This window comes from Pseudopipra pipra, chromosome 6 (assembly GCF_036250125.1).
Source record: "Pseudopipra pipra isolate bDixPip1 chromosome 6, bDixPip1.hap1, whole genome shotgun sequence".
Classification (NCBI taxonomy): Eukaryota; Metazoa; Chordata; class Aves; order Passeriformes; family Pipridae; genus Pseudopipra; species Pseudopipra pipra.
Window position 1 is genome coordinate 35358626 of NC_087554.1, and position 15482 is coordinate 35374107.

The window sequence follows — 15482 nt, forward strand, 5'->3', positions numbered from 1 at the left end:
GGCCTCTGAAGCTGTCACAAGAAGGTTGTTCCTGCCTTGTGTTGCACAGACAATGCTAATTATGTTTCACACACAGAGAGAAAGAACTAGGTCCTTCAAACATCACCAGGTTTTCTCTGCCTTCTGTTAGGAGAGCTCACTCTTCTCAGGATCTTATTTCCCAGTAGTCAAGAAGCCAGCTTGTACAGCTGTATTCACACTGAGGAGATGTGTTTTCACTGTACCAGCACATTTGCTGCCCAGTAAGTTTACTCTGAGATCTATCAGCTTTCCTAAAATACGTACAAATGTAAGCTGAGTATTCAAATGTATGAAGTATTCCTTCTAGCTTTTGCAAATATACATAACTGCTTCAAGGCGTTTGACACCCAGTAAGCTCAACGAACAAACACCTGAGGAAGGCATAAATAGAAACTCAAATTGCTACTCACCTTATTATCGCCTGAAGTTCCTGTTCTTCTATAACAAAAGCAGGCAGCCTTGTTAAATAAACTCTGTAAATTAAATTCAAGATCAAACTCAAATGTTTACTGTCCTTTATCTGTCTTTCCTGCTATACAGTAGAACTATTTATTGCTCTGATGCCTTTTCACATCTGCAATAAGAACAATTCAGATCTAGTATTTCCTGGCACACAGCTCTAGAGGTATCTTCACCAGAAACACAATTCCCTCTTTATTCATTTCTGAAAGAAAAGAAAAATGGTTTAACTTCAGGGTGTAAGCCCTGTTACAATACAGTGGGAAGGCTAGAGAAATGTGACAATGTACACTGAAGTCAGAAGGAAAGTACTTTTAAACAAATTTGCATCAACTAGAATCTTGTTCTAAAATTGTTAAAATCTTATTCAGATCACTGTTACTAATATTCTTCTGTGATCAATACTCTTCACTGCAATACACATGGCATTCTACATCTTGTTAAACATCAAGGTTTTACACTTTTTTGCTGGTAGCTTCACACTTTTCTTTCTTTGAAATCATCTTTTAATATTAATCTTTCACACTAATCATGCTCTAACCTGAGTGAGCATCCTGCTGCAACTACAGTCTTTTTAACCACTCATGCCCATATAAAATTTGGTGAAGGGAGGGAACAGGAGATAAAAGAAAGTCAATCCAAGTACATGACACCAGGACAAGGAGAAGGAAAACTGAGGAGGAAAGAAGAGAAGAAAAGGAAGGGAAGTCCTACTAATTTGTATGAAGACAAGTGTGCAACAGTGACAGGACAGACTTACAAGAAAGCAGAAATGTCCTCCGCCAAGAGGAAGAAAACCCATAAGTGTCATACATTCAACAGAGACTCAGAGTTTTGTGATGCACAGAAGTATCTTTAAAGTTAATGAGGTTCTGTGCTCATTATGTTCAACAACTGGAGAAATCCCTGAGAGAAATCTTCAGGACAGGTAGTTAAAGCCTCACAGACAATTACTTATATTTAACAGCTCTTCCCATAGCTCTCCCATTATGTAAGGAGGATTCAGCCATGCATTTTACTGTAGATATTATCACTAATAAAATACATTAAACACAGTATAAATAAAAGACAAAAACAAAGAAATTCAATCAAACACAAAATTTCCCATACTCCCCAGAGAAAATAAGGCAGTTCATTCGATTTCGCACACGTTCACTTTTTTCTTCCTAACTCTGGTAAGTACTAGCTATTACGTTACCCTTATAACACTAACTTTTTGACATTTGAATTCAGCAAGTTTTAGCCTTTAAACAGACTAAATGGCTTACAGAATTCATCCATCTTTGTCCACACCTCGGGTAAAAGCAGGACCTGCAATTTCATAACTGATTCTCAAGCCATAGCAAAAAAAAAAACCAAACAAACTGAAACTCAAAGGTTTGAATTCAAGCCTTGGCAGATATGAGAAACATTAATATGTTTGGGCTTTTTCTTAATAGCAAGTTTATGTGCAATGTGTACAGTAAGTATTTGAGGAGTGACACTGAGCCAAAATATAAACTAAAGATGATATTCAGCATGACAGATACAGTAGGCCACCGATGAAACACAACACATACAGATAGGCAGGGAAGTTTCAAAAAAGGAGAACCACTAAATAACATCCTTAATATGGTCTTACCCTAAATGGGTATCCATATATGCTTTCTTCTGGCCATTCATTGCTAAGGTAGCTGAATCTTGTCTTCCAGAAGTTCAGATGTTTTCCATCAAGATTCCAATAGCACTGAATGCTTTTTAAGAAGTGGGATACTATCAGGATTGCAGGACTTAAAAATCTTTATTATCCCTGTCTATATGTTACAAAGTTTTCGAAGAAGAAAAAAAAAGGAGTCAACTACAATTTTAAAGTTAATATCCCAAAATACTCAGGGGAGATGGTGAGGAAGGCAGGGGGAGAGGGGAGAGAAGCTCAGAGGTTTTTTGCTTTCAAAAAAGAACAATTAGAATTACTCCATTTGTCTGAAGAAAGAAAGAAGCATTTCATTTGCAAATGTTATGGGCTACAGGATCTATTAGTATTTGAGAACCTTCTGTCTCTCCAAGAAATTTTCATACAGGAAGGATTGCAAGAACAGACAGGCAATTCTGGAAAAATCAGCATCTATAATAAAGGAGCCATGAGTGTAGGCACACAGCACATGATACAAATATTGTTCTTACAACTTCTTAAAAGGCTTTCATCTAATTTTTACAAGGATACTAATTTGTCAAAAGCTACATCATTTTAAGAGCTGCTTCTAAATCCTCATGACAGAGAAGGATTGAGAAAGAAAGAGTTAAGTATGTTCTGTGCTTTTAGCTACTATGCCTAGTGACATCTCATTCTTCAAAGAGGAATCTTTTGTATGGTCATCTGCACAGCAAGTAAAGAAAGCAATAGATGTTTTTCCAGATAAGGATATCTGTGGGTATAGCCCTAATAATCGGAAGCATACTTTGAAATCTTTGCAGCTCATTATTTTTAGTTGCTCACTCAGTTTAACAATTCTAGCATCATTTATATACTTAAGAGAGACTATTTTATTACTGTAGAAAAGAACAATTTCATAGGAACCCCAAACATAATCGGAAGATTTCCATCTGGAATCAATCAAGGATTGTTATACAGATAATCCCACAATTGCTCCTTCCAATGAAAGATTAAAAGATAACTAATGGATGTATTTCTTGTGGCTTTGAATGTACAGTGCTCAAATTTTACACTTTATTAAATACAGTATTAAAGTATATATATTAGACTTGCCAGCACTGTACTCTTGAGGCAAACAACCATCCACCACCTCGAATTTGTCTTTTTCTTATTTTTAGTGACCCTTTAGAACTGGCAGAGCATTAGCTTCTTTTGTTTCACTACAGCATAAGAAGCAACCATTTAATTCTCTGTCTAATATAATTCCAGTGTCCTTCCTTATTCTATATACACTTCTTCCAGCTTTTCATTGTAAGATTTTCTGATACAAGTTATCCAGCCCTGCTAATTTAAAAGCATTTATTCATAACACCTATTATTTACTCAACGTGTGTTGCACAGACTGTAATAACATATCTGGAAAGATCCAGTACATATTAGTGGCATTTACAGAACACTTACCTTTATCCCTAATCATCAATAACTTCATTGTTTCATTTAAAGTATTCAACTCTCATAAGAACGATAAAGAAACATTGTGAAAGGGAAGAAAAAGGAAATTAGAGAGAAATGGAAGATACAAAGTAAATCATAGAATCATGGAATGGCTTGAGCTGGAAGGGACCTTAAAGATCATCCAGTTCCACCTCCTCTGCCGTGGACAGGGACACCTTTCACTAGACCAGGCTCACATCCTCATCCAGCCCAGCCCTGAACACTTCAAAGGATGAGGCATTCACAACTTCTCTAAACGACCAGAGCCCCACCACTATTAGGAATTTCTTCCTAATACCTTATTTGAAACTATTCTTTCAGTTTAAAGCCATTCCCCCTTGTCCTGTCACTCTCCATTTTTCTTGCAGGCTCTCTTCAGGTACTGGAAGGCTGCAATTAGGTCACCCCAAACCTTCTCTTCTCCAGGATGAACAATCCCAATTCTCTCAGCCTTTCCTCATAGGAGAGGTGCTCCATCCCTCTAATCATCTTGGTGGCCCTCATCTGGACTCACTCCAGCAGGTCAGTGTCCTTCCTGTCCTGAGGACTCCAGAGCTGGATGTAGTACTCCAGGTGGGGTCTCAGCAGAGCAGAGCATAGGGGCAAAATCTCCTCCTTCAACCTGCTGGACATGGTTCTCGTGATGCAGCCCAGAACACGATGGGCTTCCTGGGCTGCAAGGTCACATTGCCACTTCATGTCCAGCCTCTCATCCACCAGCATCCCCAAGTCCTTCTCGGCAGGGCTGCTCTCGATCTGCTCTTGCCCCAGTCTGTATTGATATTAGGGGCTGCCCTCACCCCAGAACAGCACCTGTCACCTGGTCTTATTAAACCTCATGAAATCCAACCAATTCCTTATCCATCCAACAGTCCAACTCATCAAATTCATCTCTCTCCAATTTAGAGAGAAGGATGTTGTGGGGGATTGTGTCAAAGGCTTTAGAGAAGTCCATTAATGACATCTGTAACCCTTCCCTTGTCCACTGATTAAGTCACCCCATCACAGAAGGCCACTAAGTTGGTTAGGCAGGACTTGCCCTTGGTGAAGCCATGCTGGATGTTCCACATCACCTTCCCGTTCTCCATGTGCCTCAGCAGAGCTTCCAGGAGGATCTGTTCCATGACCCTCCCAGGCACAGAGGTGAGACTGACAGATCAGTAGTTCTCAGGGTTCTCCTTTCCACCCTTTTTGAAGGTAGGTGCAATGTTTCCCCTTTTCCAGTCACCTGGGTCACATCTTACTCTCCCCAAAAGTTATCTTGTTTCTAAGACAAGCTAGAAAAGTATGATTATTTAGATAAGGAAATAAGAACATGAGGAAAGGTGAGAACTCACCTATCAATGATGGAAGTCAATCTCTAGTCAAAGTTTTTTGTCCAAAGATGCCAAAGCTAACGTTTAAGGTGATGCACAGCAGGGAAATATACACATATGAAGTTCCTTAAGAAGTCCAAGGGAACTGTTAAATGAGGTTTGAAAGAGAGAAGCCTCATGATTAAAGACACATAAAAAGGTCAAGAGGATGAGAAATAATGAGAAATGCTGAAAAAACAGACAAAATTATAAAGGCAGAAAACAAAGAGTGATATTAGACAGAGACTAGACACAGCTGAGCCTTTGTGCAAGGAGGACAGCTGAACCAGTGCTACTGGTTCAATAATCAGATAAACACCTTTCCAGAAAAGTTTATTCAGAATAACTTACTACAATACATTATATCACAGTTTGTTTTCTACTTTTCTGATCCCTACTACCCCCTCCTCAGGGTTGCTCACTGAATGAAAAAAAAAAGGATTTTCCTCTTATTGCAAGCAAAATTAAGTACTTACCCCTCTATGAGAAGAACAAAGTCCCTTCAAAGTCGTAACAGACATCAACTGTCAACCCTACCTCATACCAACCTTTTGGAGAGGGAGAAAGGGCAAATGTTTAAATGAAAATGAAAAAAATAAATATGAGTACTCACGTCAAAACTGGGCACATCTTGAAGCTCAGACATGCCTATGCTGTAAGAACATGAAAAAAATCCACCTAGTGGGGAGTACATATAGAAAAATAACCCAGGATTTAATGCTTTGTCACTAGCAGGAAGTGAGTAAATGCACTCATGTAACTGGCTACCAAACCAGGTCCCCCAGAAATACCCACACAGTACACCTTCACAAGGGTGGCTTTTATTGCTCCACCTGTGAAATTTCATTTACTTCTGTGTAGAGACGTGCACAGATTATGTGCAGGGCACATGCACGAACTATGTCAGACTCCAGAGGAAGACACAACAGGTGCACAATGAAAGAGATAGAAAAACAGTTCCACATACATCACTGCCTGTTTTACTTTAGAAACCTAAGTATAAGGTTTGTTATAAACTGGAAAGAGGAAGAAGTTTGTGTTAAACACTGGGCAAGATTCTCCATGGTATAAATTCACAAATTCTAATACTGCAGGTACTTCAAATGCACACTGAGTTGATCACAAGTCTTTCACCAAATTGCTTAAAAGTCTGATACACTGATAATCTATAAAAAAGGAACTAGAAATGCATTATTATCACAGTTTTACCTTAGAATATGACCTTATAAAACTAACTTTAGGTCATTTCCTTCAGCAGCAAATGAGGGTTTGCCACACCCAGCTCAGGGATGTATGGGAGAGTTCAGCATCTGCTAAGCACTTGTGGGACAACCAGGTCTGTGTTAGAGTTGCACAACTGCATTCCTCAGCTTGATCACTGCTCAGAGAGGGCTATAAGGAAGCCTAACACAGCACTCAAAGTGGTACCTGGGTTACTTGGCAAAGACAATCCATTCCTGCACTTTTCACTGTAACTTAAATGGAATACAAAGAACAAAAAAAATGAAACTGCACAGTTAGCTTTAAATAAGTAACAAGACTACTTTCACACAAAAAAACAGTCAGTATTTTTAAGTTATAGTTTGAAGGTATCAGCTATTACCGTTTGAAACAAGCAACTAATCACAAGCTATTTCAGCATCTTGACTATACCCTGCCTCACAAGCTTCCATAGGGGACAAATTTGAAATAAACAAATGTCTGATATTACTGGAAAATTCCCAGTTTTACTTACACAAATATCCAGAAAACCAAGTCAGCTCCCTAATAAACTAGTTGCAAGAAACAGAAAGCAGAGTTGTAAACATGTTCTTACTACCTCCCTAATAGGAGTGCGGAAGGACAACAGGAAGAAGCCTTGTCTCAGCCCAGACCTGCCCACTTTCACAAGTAAGCAGTTGTTTCTATAAGAACGAAAAGATTTATACAGAAGTAACTAGAAGCAGGGTTAGACTCATAGATATCTGGAACCATCATAAGCACTTCTACTCTCACTTCAAAACATTATTGTCTCTTTCACGAGAACAACCATCCAAAAAAAAAAAAACCAGTTTAAGGCAGTGTTGTTTATATGATATGACTAAATCCACTGGGGGAGGGAGGGTGTATGTACACGCATCACATGTAAATTATACACACATATATGTTTTTCTTTCATGGAATAAAGTAAATAGAATCAAGACATTTCTTAGCTGGCAGATGTTATCTTTAAAGTTTTTTTTTTAGTAGATTAAGATGTATAATTTTTACCAAAAAAAAAAATAATTAAAAGTTACCAAAGTTTAAAATATTTTAATAGCCTACTTTTTGTTCCCTAAAATGAAACACTGTCTAACAACTGAATAGAACTTTAAACTAGCTTTTTATGTAATTCTTCTGAGGATCTGAAGGTGCCCTTTACATAGCTCGCATCTACTAGATTCTTTAATCAAGGTATACACATATTGGTTTCTTAATCCTTTAGGGGCTGGCATATTAACCTTTGGTCAGATAAGTGCTCTGAGTTAAATCATTGGACACATGGGATTTATCTTTATTTTAAGATGTTAAATGTCATATTTGAGATTCCATCACACCATTAAATTAAGTTACAGGTCCTAACTTCATCCTGAGGAATTTCAGAGATAATCAATAATCTTACCTTCACAAAGCTTTCTCAAGAGACATCCCCATGCAACTAATCCCCTGGGCTGAGGACAAGAACCATCCACAATACAGTATCACCTTGATAAATTGGGGCATGCAAGGACAGTCATGTGCCATGATGAGCTGTAACCCAACAGACATAGCCTGCTTCAGCTAACACGGTACAGTCACAAAATTGTATTGCCTTACTCTCAACTCACATAAAAGCTATTTCTGTTCATGCTTTTTAATACTGCCTACTGAAGTAATGTCATTACTATTTTGTGAAACTATAATGCTGCAATTTATGCCTTCAGGGCTTCAAACTCCTTCCTCTGACTAGACAGGAAACATGGACATCTCAGGTCACGGGATAATCATGTACCTAAAGTAGAGAGTGTTGACTCACAAGAGTCAATGCAAGGATTGACATAAAAGACTCCAATTTTAAGCCCAGATTGAATCACAAATGCAATCTGTGTCTAAACTGCAAGTTAATTAACAATTTTGCAAGATAAAACCAATCACCTAAGAAAAATCCTTAATCTTAGATTTGGGTATTTCAAGAATAGATTATGTACTGTAACTATGACCTTAGTATCTAAGAAACATGTCACTTAAGTCCCACAGTTACATATTAAATAAATGTTTGAAGCCTAACTAAATGCATAGGAAATAGAAAAAGAAGGCAACTCCATGGGATAAAGCATGTCTAGTTGCTCTGTTCAAGTCTCAGTGAAGTCAACTACAGCCTTTAGTTTCCACTGGAGTTAAATAAAGTCTGAAACTTCAAAACACACACTTAAATCACAAATTTCTGTATGTGTATTTCAGGTCCTGGTAAATTGAAAGCAATCCAAATACCCTAACTTAGAGCAACCTCATTCTGATATCATAGCCAAACTAGTTTGTCATCCAGAAAAAAATATTTAAAACATTCACTCTTGCTTACGTTTTTCAAATATAGATCATACTACATTAGCAGCGATGTAAGAAGCATCCAGCACTTCATATGGCGTTGAATCACTTTGCTTCTCTGACAGTCACTTCTGAACAGCTGCAAATGTGCACAGGCTACAGTAAAATTGATGTTTTCAAAATTTAAATGAACAACTGACACATTATTTCAATTCTCTTAAGTTGTGAGTTTTACTAAAATCAGTCAAGAATAATTGTTGCCCACAGAACACACTGAAAGTGAACTTCCATACTGATCAAGACAAAAATAAATACCTTGGGCACAATATAAGATGGTTCTGAAAAGGTTCCTATTTAAGAAGGCTCAAAAAAACATAAGTTAGGAAAACTTCAGTTCTAGTAGCAAACTCAATTCCATTTGTTAATGCCTCTCTGACCTCACTCAGCTGTCTCCCTACAAAACAAAGTCTCCTTTCTTTGATATCCCCTCATAACTAGTGAGCCTCTATTTACAAGCAGCAATTTCCTGTCTACATCTCCCAAAACAAATTATTGAATACCCTGTGTGGGAATGGACCCTCCAGGATCAGACTCAACCTCTGGTCCTGCACAGACAACCCCAAGAATCACACCATGTGCCCAAAAGCACTGTCCAAAACAAGCTAATCTTAACTCAGCTTTTCTTCTAAATAAAATGGTGTGATATAACTGAAAAAAAAAGGCTTCCAGAGATCCCATCCAACCTCAATTGTTCTATGATTCTGTGTTCTTCACGGTTTTTTTGTATTTCAAAGTCAGACTGCTTTGTTCAGGCAAACACTTCAGCATATGGATTTTAAAATTACAAAACTAATTTATGAATTTTGAGTTTCAACACCTACCTTTAAATCTGTCCTTAAGAGACTAAGGGCAGCTGAACACAAATTCTTTTGTTGGTCCTTCTCTATGGAAAAATACCAGACACTTTTTTGTCTCCTTGCATCTTGTAACTTTCATTCAATGAAAAAAAGTGTCAAAGGCCACAGGTACAGAGCCCATCTGCAGTGGATGCCTATCAGGATGGAATTGATGGCCATGAGGAAGTCAGAAAGAAGTCCCTTTGCATTGCCAGGCATGAGCAAAGCACATCTCCTCTGAGCATCCATCCCTTCTCCACTGCATGTTGCCTGAAAGACTAAGGCCCCAACATGGAATCCTACAGAATAATAAGTGTATGCTATCAGAGGGTAGAGTTGATTGTTAACCTATATTGAACAAATTCCCACTCCACAAAATTCTTTGCCATATTTATATTGAAGTCATAAAGGTGCTAACAGACTAGTTACTGACCTCTGAGCACATCAGAGCATTTGAACACTTTATTACACTGTCAGGAGCCTGCCATAAAAGCTCAAGAAAATAAATGAACTAACAGGAACTCACTCTAACAGTGTAATTTTAATCTGTCAATAACTGATCATATTCTTTGTTTCTATATATGATTAACGATGTTGAACTGAGCACTGTGTTCCTTGAAGTGAATACAGAAAGCTGATATGCTGAGATAATCGCCCACAAAGGCAAACAATTCAAGAGGAAGCTTGTGAACATCCCACTACTTCTATTAATTACCAAGAGGGAGTTTCCAAGTGTGGATTGCATATGGCCAATTGTTTATTCTTCCCCTCCTCTTAAATACACTAGCAAGCGGAGAGGTAGAAACAAAACTGAATTACTTTTCAATTTTGCAACTGAAAAATACTGAAAAAAACCAGTATGTAAACTTAGGGAATTACTGTTTGGGTTCTGTAAGCAAGTAATTGCAAGATACAGAAGCCTGCATGCAGAGGACAGAACTGCTTCTGAAAAGGAGACCCAAACCCAAAATGAATCAATAACAAACTTGTTGGTCAGCCCAATTACCAAGAAAAAACTGTAAGTATTTATTTTTTGCAGATGAATTGCAGGCAAACACCAAATTTTATCAAAGTGACATTTCCAATTTTACCTTATGGTGATGCTTCAAGCAAAAGGAATTGTTTCTGTAGCAGCAGAACTTTATTAATAATTTAACCGTGTTTATTTTGGTTCAGCTTAACTGAAGTAGTAGATGAACTTCTTATACTGAAATCTAATCCAAAACAAGTTTATTATTTATTAGTGATACAGGTTTAATTGAACTGGTTTATGCACAGACAAGAAAAACCCAACCTATCCAGAAACCTGCTTTGCAAAGTCTCTCCATTCTAAGTGTTTCATACACATAAATGTAATTTTGGGGTTTCCCTATTATTAACAGATCTGGCTATAACTACATTATGTGTTTTATGCTACTTGGAAACTTCACATATATAAAAAACACACCCAAGCTCTAAGAAGAGATAATGAAGTGAAAACACCAGAAGTTTATTTAAAGGGCAAGAAAAAAGAAGTTCAGCTTTCAGTGCTGGACTTTAATTCATATCAGTTAATCACAGTAAAACTTCTAATAACTCACGTTCAGAGCCACTGGTAAGAATTCTGCATCACTGAGCAATCTTAAACACTCCCAATGCTCCTGTTTTATTAAGGAAATCAAAATGTTACAGAACAGAAATGTCTAGATTTTTTCCCCTGGGCTAGTGACATTGCATTACCACTATCTACACGTGAAAGTCTGAGGCTGACAACATTAAACATACACATATATATAAACCAAGGTCTTCCAAACAACAGAAATCCAATACAAGTGCTATCTTTTAAAGAACACAGCTCACCCTTCCAGGAACATTATGGTCCAAACTGCTCCCAGACCTTCAGCATGGCAGGAATCTTTTCCCAACACTGTATGCCAAGAAAAATTATGAAAGGGAAAGTATGCTATCCCATTTGCAAAGGAATTGCTATCTTTTATACTTACAACAAAGAAGCCCCACAGCATTGTCTGTGTCAAAGACCTCAGCAGAGGATGTCTGCCTAAGCTTAAGACAGAACAAAAGGCAGCTTAACGTTCAACTATGAGCTCTAGAGCACCACAATGAACAACACATGCCAAAAGTCAACTGAGTCTCCAACGAACGTACACTGGAAAAAGAAAACATACTACCAGAAATAGATTTTTCGGATGGAGAGAGGGTAATGGCAGTTTTGAAAGAGTTTGAATACAATTATTTTGTTAAATGGTTTGGTCTCTTTTTGGCCCTCAGTTATCCAGTGAATGAATACATTTTATGAGTTTATTTCTGCTACATATAACCTCAAAAATCCATTTGCCTCCTGAGAAACCATCATTCATTTCAGTGCTAGCAGATTACCTAGCGGAGTTATAAAAAGGCAGTAAGAGGCAATGTCCTTCTTCCCACTCCCCTAAAACCAGCCAAAAACATCACAGCCTAAATGTTCCATGACATTATTTGGGCAGGAAAACCAATAGTCCCTTCTCTTGTAAACATATTTTTTGGTCTGAATTATTGCTACTATTTTCCTCTCCTTTTCTCCAAGTTTAAGAAATTTGTTGGGGATTAAAAAAAAAAAAAAGGTTTAGTAGTTCCATATTAAAGATCTGTATAACCAAGGAACGCTACACAAGAAGCACCAGAAACAATCAGGCATTGTTTGTTAATACTGATAAGATACTAGATTAACCCTAGTTTGAATGTCCTGACTCAAAACAACAAGAAGTAGACAACCCTAAAGCCTAAATTTAAACATGCTTCTATACAGTTAGCACTGCCTGCTGCAGTCATATGCAAAAGTATATTAATGAATACACTGGCATATCTGGCTACTACACAAATTAATGCCAAGGTTTTTTAGTTCATCCATTTTTCAAATCCCCAACATCCCTAGAGACCACCAATCAAAGACTAGGCAAATTAAGTGTTCTCTTGAAGGACTTGACTTGTCTCTGTACACATTTTAGCTATAACATTCCCGTCTGATTAAAAACAGAAGACATGTTTGTCTTACCATCATGTTATCCAAATACAGGCTTCCAAAACTGTGATTAAAACACTTTTTTACAACCTTGGCAACATTAGCTTACCAGCTATTCACTGGAAACAGACATTAAATTACAAAGGAACAAATGTACTATTATTTAGACAGCATGCCTCCCCCCAGAATGGACTAACTGTTACTATTTTCCAGTTGGCATTTCACAGAATTTTATTCATAATAAAATAGAAGATGTCTCATCCCATATAGTTTTCTAAGCAGCATTTTTTAAAAAAGGTATTTTTAAATTCTCTAAAACATACACTTTAATCTAGTAACAACAATACAAGCACAAGAAGTATCTATTGATGAATCTATCTTGAGAAGTGAACTTCTGGTATTAGTAGCTTGAAGTAGTGCAAAGAAAAAATATTCAACCTAAAGGGAAAAAGGAAAATCTTCATACCGAGGATTTTATAAATAGCACATGCCCCACATGCACACAAGAGTGAGATGATCTGAACACAATACATCTGGAAGAAAAAAATGTAAAATACTTCTCTCTTGGGCCTTCTATAGCACATATTACTATATTATTATCTCACTTCCCTGATTCTAGATGTTCAAATCCAGACCATGCCTAGAGACACAGTCAGAAACTTGGAGATAAATGAAATGGAGAGGAGTAATCAACATGTACAAGTAAAGAGCAAACTCAGTCTCCACAGCAAACACTCTTACTCAGGTATAAAACACCCTTTACTTTCCACAGTACAATTCTTCCTAGGCTATTTTCCCACCTGAAAATTCCTTCACCTTGGGAATCTACCTCAAAATGTCACAGTAGTTTTTACTTTCATTGTTTTCCCTTAGTGCATCTTTAAAGGTGCCATCCAACTTTTAAGGTATATTCTCATAAAAAACCAACAGTATACAGAAGGGAAATTAGTGTGGCATGACTACACCATAACTGCATTCCCCCAGGCAGAAAGATGCTAAAACATTTCACTGAAAGTAACTTTTTCAAGAAATTTATCAAGCAGACTAACATCAACCCCACAGGGGATCATTCTTCCTAGGGGCAAGAAGTTGTAAGTTTATATTCACAGAAGGTGAGGGGAAAAAAAAATCCCAGTTCACCATCATGATTACTTGCACTCAAACTACCACAAGTATCTCTTCTGTGTTTATTACTTAAAAAAAACAAACTACCATGTTTGGAGTTCTTAGGGCCTCATTAAAAGAACTTACTACCATTACAGAAAAAAACCAGAGTTAAAGGGTGCTTGGAAACTACAGCATTGATTAGATGTCATAATCAAAAGAGAAACAAGATACCTTATTGCCATCTTCCAGTATTTCAGGATGGAAAAAGATAAGGCCCTGTCTGCCTCAGTAACACTAGGCAGAGTTCCCAGATGATCCCCATCACATGAGCAACAATTCTTAAAACTCTTAAGAGAGGTGTCATGGTCTGTGAAGCCTGTTCAAGCAATGAAAAGCAGTAACACTAGCTCTGACTCACTAATGGAAAACAGTCAAGTTGAAGATCTCCTAAAAGACAGCTTATATTTAGAAAAAGAGAGGTTTGCAAACTGATGAAATTCCTAAAACTTAAGCTCCTCTGCTTGACAGGGGGCACAATATGATGAAAAAAACCCCACATTTCTCTAAATAATGGTAAATATTTCCTTGAACTTCAGACTTCAGCATCAGCACAACACAAATGGATAAAGACGACAGCTATTGTAGGTTTTACTTTTCCATTATCAAAGCTGGTTCCAACAGAAGGCGGGGATGGTGGCAGTGGCCGTTTCACTGCACTGTCAAGGTTACTCCTGAAACATCGTGTTGGAAGGGGACCCGTAGAGCTGCTTAACGTTTGCTGGCCGGTTCTGTGCTGCTCTTCCCCACTCGCCCAGCGGCTCCCGGCAACGCGGAATGTGGGGCCGCCGTACAAGCAAATCCTGCTGCCGGGGAGGCTGCAGGGCCGAGACACCCCGCCGCTCCGCTCCCACCGCTCGGACGGCGCGGGCAGGGGCTGCGCTGCCGGACACACCGCCCGCCCCGGCTGAGCTCCGCAGCTCCGGCGGCGGCCGCCCCCGCCCGCGGCACGGGAACAGCGTCTCGCCCCGAGGGTGCAGAGCTGCCTCGGCCCAGCACCCCTAGGGCGCCCAGGCGCTCCCGGCTCCGGGTCGGGGCGGAGGACGCCACCGCGGAGTTAATCGTTAACTCGCTGCCCCGCTCCTGGGAGAACTCCTCCCGCGGGCGCCGTGGCAGCCGGCAGCGCCAACGCGCCGGGCGCGGCGCAGCTCCGAAGGAACCGGTGGGCACGCCGCCCCCGCCCACCCCACGGCCACCGCGACCCGCAGCAAGCGACTGCCGCCCTCACACCCACCTTTCTGCAGGCTCCGCTTGGCTCCTCTACCTCTTCTCGCCGCAGTGCCGCGGGTGGTGCGCGGGGACCTGCGCGGGGACCCGCGCGGAGCAAAGCTCCGTGCGCTCCTCTGTCCTGCCCCGCCGTGCCCAGCCCCGCCGTGCCGTGCCCCGCGGCCGCGGCAGCCGCGCTGCCAGCGCCGAGGCGAGAGGGCGGGCCCACGTGCGCCGGCTGCGCCAATCGGGCCGCCCGCGGGCCGCCCCCCGCCTCCGCCGCCACCGTCCCGGGCCGCCCGCGAACCGGCGGCGCGGCGGGGCGGGTGGGGTAGGCGAGAAGCAGCAGCAACAGCAGCAGCAGCAGCAGCAGCGCGGGCAGGAAGCTGGTTTGGGAGGCAGGAGGAAATAAGCGCGTTGACACGGAGTTTGGGATTGCTGAAGGGAGGGAACAAGCAAATCCCAAACGCTGCCGATCGCGAGCTGCGCGCTGTTTCCGCGGGGCCGCCGCGGAGCCGGGCTGGCGGCGGCGGCAGCACGGGAGCGTCCGGCGTGCGCCCTCCGCCGCCGCGGCCGAAGGGAGGCCAGCCAGAGCCCCTGGAGCGGGCGGAGGCGCCCGGAGCTTGGGTTTAGAGTTTAGACGGGCAAACCTCCAAAATTAATGCATAAAGTGTCCTTTTAGGTGTCTCACGAGTTTTGCAGCGCGAAACGTG

At 40.4% G+C, this 15482-nt stretch overlaps 1 protein-coding gene across 4 annotated transcripts in view; it reads right to left on the minus strand.

Annotated features, from left to right (window-relative positions):
- Window positions 1–14935, minus strand: part of STXBP6 (syntaxin binding protein 6) — a 104459-nt gene extending 89524 nt beyond the window's left edge. For 3 of the 4 annotated variants that reach the window (XM_064658517.1, XM_064658514.1, XM_064658516.1), the window contains exon 1: window positions 14798–14935. The gene's annotated coding sequence lies outside the window, so the exon portion shown is untranslated. The remainder of the gene's footprint in view (window positions 1–14797) is intronic. The other variant, XM_064658515.1, reaches the window with a different exon arrangement.
- Window positions 14936–15482: the final 547 nt, after the last annotated feature.